Source organism: Grus americana, chromosome 2 (genome assembly GCF_028858705.1).
Source record: "Grus americana isolate bGruAme1 chromosome 2, bGruAme1.mat, whole genome shotgun sequence".
Taxonomy (NCBI): domain Eukaryota; kingdom Metazoa; phylum Chordata; class Aves; order Gruiformes; family Gruidae; genus Grus; species Grus americana.
In genome coordinates this window covers 96,636,012-96,645,222 of record NC_072853.1, presented here as the reverse complement: position 1 = coordinate 96,645,222, position 9,211 = coordinate 96,636,012, and the positions used below count along the sequence as shown (strand labels likewise).

Sequence of the window (9,211 nt, the reverse complement as noted above, 5' to 3'; positions counted from 1 at the left end):
CCACGGAGGTGCTGAGCTGTGGGAGCCATCAGCCATCTCACCATGCACGGCACTGCTGGGCTGCAGCATGGAAAGCTTGAAGCCTGCGATCTGACTTTCTGGAGCTACAAAACTCTTTTTTAGCACCGAAGCAAGGTTAGAAATATCCTCAGGAATTGGAACTGCCAAGTAAATCATCATAATAAAATGAAATTATTACTCGGCATAGCTCCACTGAATTTGGTGCCTACAAGACCGCCACAGATGACCACTGAACTCTCCCCGTGGGCTCTCTTATTCAAGGAGCGCTCAGCCTGAGTATCTGAGAGATCCTGTCAAAAAACAAGGTTTGCCAAGCGGAGGGGAAATGACTAAAACCGGAAGAAAAACACTTGTGGTTTCTCTCTTTTACAAGAAAGAGGGAAGATGGAATAAAAATGTATTCCTACAACTAAGCTTTCCCTAACGAGCCAACGGGCAGACATGGTTTCCTTGGGCTACGTTAACCTTACCGAGGATGCGAGAAACTGGATGAGAAGGGTTGGCGGAGGGCATTAGGAGCAGCGTCCCTGGCAAGGTAAGTGCCGCCCGGCAAAACCCCTCCGTTGCGATTGCTGGTGTTTCGGAGAGGCGGTGCTGTCTAATAGCTGAGCCTTAACCTGCAAGTCTATAAACACTCTGGTCCCTCTTCACTTAGATATGCAGCGACTGTCTTGATTTTTTTGGAACAACCCTACCAATTAATTTGAACTCTGTGCTTGTTAAAGGCTAAATTAACTGCTGGTTTACTCTCAAAGGATGCTTTTTGGTTTATGTTTTGGTTTTTTTTTTAAATAATATTTTCTGTGTGACTACTGACCATTGCAATTTACATCCTCTGACTATTTGGATGCTGACAAGTTCTTTAATGAAGATGTGTTTCATGAGAAGTCCTACCTCATTTCCAAAGGCAAATCAGGAAGTTGGCTGGCAGCAGTGAGTTTATTTGTAGAGTTGCCATTCCTGCTTGAGAAGGGGCCAAAACCCATGTACCCGCCGTTTGCTGAGAGGAAGCACATTATAAACTCTTCTGGTGAAAGCCCATCCTTACCCTAAGCTATGCATTAGCAAACAGATTGTCAGCTCTTAATTATATCATCAATTATATTTATCAGACAGGAAGTTTCTATTTTCCTTTTTAGTGTTGAATATACAGTAAAATCTGCTTCGGTCAGTCCTGGATGCATCAGGACATACTGGTAGTTCTCTAAACAGAGAGTTTAGGATGTGAGAAAGCCCAAAGATAATTTTAAAATAGAGTTTTAAAGACAAAAAGATATCAATGTTTGCAAGTGCAGATTTCACCATAGGTCTGCCTCAGTCATTCCTATTCATTCCTAGGCTTTCTAGCCTATAGATTTTCACATGGTTGAGTTTACATCACAATATTTTTGCTTTATGTAGGCAATTCATAGTGATGGTGGAACATAATGATTGCTATTTTGCTAGTTTGTGGTGGTGGGCAAGCTGTTTTCTAATGCTGGTGGCATTTGATTTCTCAGCAAGAAAGCATCTGCGAACATTATTTGAATAACGACCACAAAGCTGTGTCAGCAGTACATGCCCCTCTCTTTCACTTTCTGCAGCTGTTCACAACTGATCTGTGATTGCACAGAGACCAAGCATGAATAATCAGGAAATATTACATGGTGACCTGCACCAGGCAGTCCAGCCTTTTCAGGATACACCATTCAGGGTGCGATAGGATATGACAAAAGGATATGATTTGGGTCATATTGTGTATTGTAAGCAGAAAATTAATTGTTCTGTCCTGTTTTGGCCTATTTGAAGGAATAATTTCCTGGGCTAAAAAATACACTTGGATAAAATGCTTGTAGACTAAATTCAGCTACGTAATTTGCAACACCCTGTGAATTTTTAAAGGGGGACTATTGCTTCTACCCCACTGAACAGTTCCCCTGTACTCCTCCTTTTGAGACCTGTCCGTATTCAGCCAGGAGGATAAGGAAAGGCTGAAGACACCTGTGTAGCAGCCAAACCTCACTAAAAGCAACCTTCAGCAACCCCTCTGTAAGTCGCTGAATTCTATATTTACCAGCTGCAGATAAGACAGCCCTCTCTGAGCCAGGAAATAACAGAGACAAAATCCACCTCCATACCAAGGCTTCCTCTGAAGCAACGTTGCTTCACAGGGTCAGTTAAAAAAGTTATCTATGCTGGTAAAAGCATCGTATAAACAGTAGGCAAAGCTTAACCAAGGATGGGCATGGGAGTGTTGCGCTGAGGCCAAGTGTCTGGAACATGAAATTTTTTGTCTGCTTCTCAGGAAAACAAAACAAGGCTGATAATAGCAACTTGTGTTTCATCAGACAAGCCACGCTGTCCCTTGGAAAGAGTTTTGACTCTCCTTCAGAGCCAGGGGCCCACTGTGGTTGAGAGGGCTAGCCTGCACCTGATAGCAGAGGTAAATGAACGTGTTGGGACCAGGCTTTGAAGGTTGGTGAGACACAACGTCTCACAGCAGGAGCATTCGAAATTCAGGCCTGTGACAGAGGAGGGCAGTGCAAATAGGGAAGGAGGAGTCTGGTGTTTCAAGGGGGAAGAGGGATGAGGAAGAGTGAAGTAGTTTGGGGAAGGGATGGCATTCTCCATCACCCTCATAACAGTCCCCATGAGCTCCTTCTGCCAGTCATCCTGCCTACTCTTTCCCAAAAAGCAAATTTTCTCCTTACTACTACACCATGCACTTTGATCTGCATGGTTTCCCACATAGAGCACAAACCTGAAGGGGCTATTACATAAAAATGTAACTGATTGCTGCACTACCACCCCTTAAAGCACTAAACTGTTTATCTAGCCTCCTTCCAAAGTCCAACATCCATTCACTCAGCATAAGCAGGGAAAGTTCCAAAGGATTTTGTGGCCTTTAGGGATGCTTAAACCAAAGCTGGTCAAAGCTCTGCAACATTTTCCCCTTCTCTAAGGTAGCTTCTAAACCTGTTGGCTTCCTCCTGCTGGTTGTCTGCTACTAGAGAGGGACCAAAGGGTTCTTCTAGAGGGTGACAAGGATTATTAGGGACTGAAACATCTGAGGAAAGGATATTTGTTCATGTGGTCATGGAAAGAATTAAAGAAGGGGAAAGGAATCTTATTTTATAAAATCATCTGAACTGCAAGAAAGGACCTCCATTACCATGATTCATAGTTTGAGAGAGGCTGCCTTGGTTAGCTGGGCACCAGTGTGGCATTTCGTCACGAGTTTCACATGATGTGTTGAGACACGCAAGCACATGATGGCCTGGTGCAGGAACGTGGCCATCGGGGAGTAGGTGGCCATGAAGAGCCCACATCCCTATCCCTTCCTTTACCCCCAGGCCACAAGGAAACAAATCTGCTTTCACTAACACTTCACCTCCCTCTGAGTAATGGTTTGTTCACCCGTGCCATTTTTATCTGAGTAGATGAACTCTTGTTTGCCAATACAGCATTTCTAAATGTCTCTCACAGGGCACCTCAGCAGGACTTTATTTTGCCTTATATTACTCTTGTATGGCTTTCTCAAAAAAAGACACCCTTGTGTAACGATAGCACTGATTGTTTCTACTCACCTTTCTGATTCAAAGGGGTACAAAAAAGATTTTCTTTCTCTAAGCTGCGACCAAACAGACTATCTAAAAAAAAAAAAAAAAAGGGAAAGACAATGCCTAAGCAGATTTTCTACCACAGTAATTGGTGAGTTTTGACCTTTGCAGCCTGGTTCACATATCGGACAAGTGATCTTGTGAGCTGCACACCCTCAATGCTGTGCTGAACTCTTCTTTTGAGCAAAAGTACTCAGGGTAAGAAGCATCACTGACAATGAACTTTCACATATGTATTTCCTAGGAGGAGCTGCGCTTCAGAAAGCCCCTCTGGAAAATCAAACTTTGTCCTTCCTCTAGCATTAACAGTTTGATGTTGATAGACATGAGTAGCAAATTATGCTGTTCCCACACTAATTAAACAGCAAATTAAAGGTGGCACAGAGCTAGGAGTCCTATCACTGCCTGCCCAGGCCCCTTAAAAACATCCCCCTTAACCCAGGATCTGAGGTGACGGAGAAGGAGGAGGAGATTTTACTGTCATTTAAGCCCCCATGCAGGTACACAGCTCACTTTGCAGCCCAGCTAGGGACGTGGCCCACTTCGACAGAGATGAGAAAAGGGCTCCTTTTTTGTGTTTAACGAGACAGACATTCTTCAATTTATTTTATGGCTACAGATGACATAGCTGTCTAGAGACACCGTGGTGAGGAGAAGCGAGGAGGACAAGAGCCAGTGTGGGGGTGGAGAGCTGCAGCTCTGCCCCTCCATTTGATGTGGTCTCTTTTAAAGGTCACCCACTGGGACCCGACATCAATCAAACTATTTTTGTAAAAACAACAGTGATTGCCATGAAGATTTATATAACATATTTGTGCTATAGCTCTTGGTTCCTTTTTCTTAAATTACTTAAAGCAATATAATAACTTTCGCAGGCATATCGTAGGAGACTGCCAACATTTCAAACATTTCCTTGATGTAGGATGATCACAATTGAAAGGAATGTGAATTTTATCCAGCCGTCGGTAAGGTTTTGTTTTCCTTAATCCCTGAGACTAAATCATTGGATAGCTTTTAGCCTCCAAACTAAATCTTAATTGAGACTTGCTGTCATTTAGGTTACCGCACGACTCTTCTAACCAAAGCATCAGGGCAGCTTTGAGGAAGGACTGGGACAGGGACCCTTAGCAGTTCACATTGCTGTGAGCTGGTCGTGCAAGAGAGCTCTTCAACGCTTAGGAAAAAGCAATCAAAGTTTCTTTTCAGTATTAAAGTTTCTTTGTTTGAAGTGCTCTCCTAATCCAACCTGTGAACAATGTAACCCAGCCAGGATTCCCACAGACTGGAAGTAAAACTGGTGGTTTGTGTCCCAGGGTGCTGTCATTTTGCTTTGCACTGCACACACGTGGGTCACTTCTCCCCCCCCGCCCCCCGCAAGGTGAGAGTTCAGCTTCTCGAGAGAGAGCTCTACAAAACAAAACCAAAAATCTTCCATCCTCCAGCAAAACTCACCAGCAGTTGCATTTCATCTAGGTGTCTGCAGAGATGTTGAAGAAAACAAGCGTTTCAGCTGTGATGACTATGTCACTGAAATTAGTAGTAAAGATCCTGACATGGGGGAGAAAATTAGGGATATTTTAGTGCCATTTCTACTGAAATAACTTGGGATACCTCCAAGCTCCCTGGCAGCTAAATGGCAATATTTTCCCCAGAGAAATAGGTTAGGTCCCTTTTCAACAGGAGGAGAGGGCGGTTTCTATCCCCATTGCCAGCGTCATTCACAGAATCAAGGAGAAAGGAACGGAAACATCGAGTACAACCCCCTGTTCACCTCCCCAGAGGCAACGAACCCATGCCAACACCGATGGAGGGCAAACGTCCTGCCAAAGGTGGGAGCGAGGGAGGAAGAGGAGGAAAAGAGCTTGCTCACCATCTCCCTTGGCCCCCCACATCTCCATGGCATCCCTCAGGAAACATGAGGGATGGTCTGGAGGCCTTGTTTAATTTGGAGGAAAACCTAGAAGCACTCACAGTTCTCCGTGACTAGTCTGGGGGAGAGGCACTTAAATGGTAATGCCAAGGCTTAGCTTTAACTAGGAATTTAGCTCTGAGTCTCAGTTAAAGACTAATAATTTAGACTGACTGTCCAGGTTCTGCCAGCGTCAGTGAAGACAGACAGGCCATTTCTCACCCTGAAACAAGCAGGGAAGAGATGAAACCCAGGAACCTCCGGAGGGACCCGTTTCTCCCTTTCTAGAAGGATTGTGGATTGCTAGCTTGGGACTGCACGTCCAACTTTCCAACAATTAAAATTAGGTCAGAAGTGTCTGGGTTTCTGCACTGTGGCTTCTCCCTTTTAAATAGCGAGTGTAACTCATTCCTCCTTCGCAAGGGAGTCACAAGGTTGAACGCAACAGTTGGGTGCACATCGTGCACTACCAAGAGCTGAAAAGAAAATAAAAAGCCTGCATACAGCCAGCCTGCGCACCTCAGCACTTCACGGCTTTCACTCCAGACAGCACCAACATCTCCCAGAAATATAATTAACTGTTCTTTTTATTTGAGCTGTTGAGAGTTCCCACATCAGATTCTTACTTCTATTTTGTATCACGATTCAGCTAACTAATGAATCCCAGTAAGGATTTTGCTTTGGGAAGTATTCCCAATAAATACCAATGGACTTTTGATTTTTTGAAGCTATTCTAAATGCATGGCTTAACAATAATTAATAAGAGCGACTGCTATTTCTTAGCACAGTTCTCAATTGCTACGAAACTTCTGCCAAAATCCTACTAATCAAATAGTACAGGTTGGGGAGCAAGTGACTGCTGCAAGGGACGCGGGATCCCTGGCAGACAGTCGGTTACACACGTGCCAGCAGCACACACAGGCAGCAATGAAAGCTAGCAGAGCACTGGGCTGCACCGGCACAAGGACGGCCAGCACATACGGGGAAATGGTTATTCCCCTTCACTCTGTGCTCATTAGTACATATCTAGACACTGCATCCAGTTTCACCCACCCCCCAATACAGGAAAGACACTGATAACCGAGGGTGAGTTCAGCGTAAGGCCACCATGACGGTCACGGCTGGAGCACCTAACCTGTGAAGAGAGGCTGAGGGAGCAGGGCTCGTTCAGCCTGGAGAAGCGATGGCTTTGGGGTGATCTATCAGCATCCCTACCATACCTACGAGAAGGTTATGATCAAGACTGAGCCAGGCTCTTCAGAGCTGCGTGGCAGAAGGATGAGACGCAAAAGTTGTACATCGAAACAGAAGAGCTTCTGACTTGGTGCAGGGGTAGTAATTTTCCCCATGAGGACAGCCAAGCAGCAGAGCAGGTTGCCCAGACAGACCATGAAGTCTCCATCCTTGGAGGTTTTCAAGACCAACTGGACAAAGCCCTGAGTGAGCTGGGCTGATCCCATAGCTGGTCCTGCTTTGAGCAGGAGGTTGGGCTAGGTGAGCTCAAGAGGTCCCTTTCCTACCTGAATTATTCTGAGATTCTCATACTGTAAACCGTCATTTGTCATTTAAGGTATAAAAACATTGTCAGTCATCACTGGATAGCTCTTGAGAGCACACAGGGCAGTTAAACTATAATAACCCATGGACCTTCTCTCCAATAGCATCACATCCATTTAAAGATTTGAGGCAAGAACACAAAGGTTGTCATCATTATAACTATGTGAGTGGTCATGACTAAACACTGATCTGCCAAGACCTGGTCTGGAGCCAAGTGAAGTAACTGGAAAGTTTGAGGGTACACATCAGCTGACTTGAGATATAGATATCCAAACTTGAACTCATTATTTGCAACTGAATTACTCTCTGCGAAAAGACCTAAGTCCACATGCTTAGGCAGAAAGCTAAAATAGGTCAGACTGATTAGTGCCAGAACATATTTACTCTCCCCTGACTACAATGGGTGTCTGACTACTCCAGATATAGCTACGTATAGTGCACACCTGTAAAGGTGGATCCTACCCGTATTGATTCCAGCAGGGAGGGGGTAGATTATGCTTGGAGCCTATCAAGGTCAGCACAGTCAGGCTCAGAAGTAAAATATACAAACGCCACATGGAAATACATTTCTGGTGCATTGTCCAATTTAGAGTTTTATTCCCACAACATTGTAATTGTAACGGTTACTTCTTGGGGAGATATTTTCCTTCTTGACTATCATAGGCAGAACAGTCTTGAGGACTGTAAGAAGAGACTGGGTGAAATTTCATAGTGAAAAACATGAGGAAAGCAGAGGAGAAAAATACCCGACTGTAGTAGCACATCTTACAAGCTATGAATGTACCGCAGGATCCAATAACTCTTCACTGAAGCCTACGTACGTTGTGCCAGGCTCCTTCTCGAGTCCGCAACAAAGGCCATACGAGCCTGTCCTCAGCAGTGGAAAAGGCTGGTGCTAGCTTCCACGTTACCAGGGGAGATGCTTCCAGCAGATGGGGATGAGCTCCCCAGGGTGAGAAGGGCTGCGGGGAGCTTGAAGAAGTTGGGGTTAACTCTGCAGTTTCACAGCCTGTTTCTGTTGGCAGAAACAGGAGGCCACAGGGTGAAGTGACTCAAGACGCCGATCCGGGTTAAAAATAACAGCGTGGGAGGGGAGGGTGGTTGAAGGATGAGGAGAGGAGGGCAGTGGCCAGCTCTGCTCTCAGCTGGGTGAATGCCCAGGTGGTGGCAGTGGCCCCAATGGGAGCAGGATGAAGGGTGGGACCACTGCTCTCGGAAGCCACCAACTCACACTGGCTGGGACCTGCTGTGGTGGAAACCCAGCAAGCTGAGGAGCTGAGCCTGGGCGAGGGAAGGTGGAGCAGGGTTTGACTGTTGCCTGAAAACACACCCAGTTGGGAAACATGGCAGAAAAGAGTGAGTGACCAAAGGTGAAAGACAGTGTAGTTCCCACACCCTGAAAACGTGTTTATCCTGGTCAGTAATACATTTAGGTTGGAAATTTCATTTCCTCTTCATTTCACTTATTTTCTTCAGTCTTCAGCATGTTTGCCTCCACAAATCATAGAATGGTTTGGGTTGGAAGGGACCTTAAAGATTGTCTAGTTCCAACCCCCCTGCCACGGGCAGGGACACCCTCCACTAGACCACATTGCCCAAAGCCTCATCCAACCTGGCCTTGAACACTTCCAGGGAGGGGGCATCCACAGCTTCTCTGGGAAATCTGTTCTAGTGCCTCACCACCCTCACAGTAAAGAATTTCTTCCTAACATCTAATCTAAATCTCTTTCAGTTTAAAGTTCAGTTAAAGACCTTGTCCTATTGCAACATGCCCTTGTAAACAGTCCCTCTCCATTTTTCGTGCAGGCCCCCTTTAGGTACCGGAAGGCTGCTGTAAGGTCTCCCTGGAGCCTTCCCTTCTCCAGGCTGAACAACCCCAACTCTCTCAGCCTGTCCTCATAGCAGAGGTGCTCCAGCCCTCTGATCATCTCTGTGGCCCTCCTCTGGACTCGCTCCAACAGCTCCATGTCTCTCCTGTACTGGGGCCCCCAGAGCTGGATGCAGTACTCCAGGTGGGGTCTCACAAGAGCAGAGTAGAGGGGCAGGATCACCTCCCTCGACCTGCTGGTCACACCTCTTTTGATGCAGCCCAGGACACGGTTGGCTTTCTGGGCTGCAAGCGCAC

At 45.9% G+C, this 9,211-nt stretch overlaps 1 protein-coding gene across 1 annotated transcript in view; it reads left to right on the top strand.

The window, feature by feature from the left end:
- The first annotated feature begins 439 nt into the window (after window positions 1–439).
- Window positions 440–9,211, top strand: part of NEDD9 (neural precursor cell expressed, developmentally down-regulated 9) — a 104,884-nt gene continuing 96,112 nt past the window's right edge. Inside the window, exon 1 of the mRNA XM_054817946.1 lies at window positions 440–560. The gene's annotated coding sequence lies outside the window, so the exon portion shown is untranslated. The remainder of the gene's footprint in view (window positions 561–9,211) is intronic.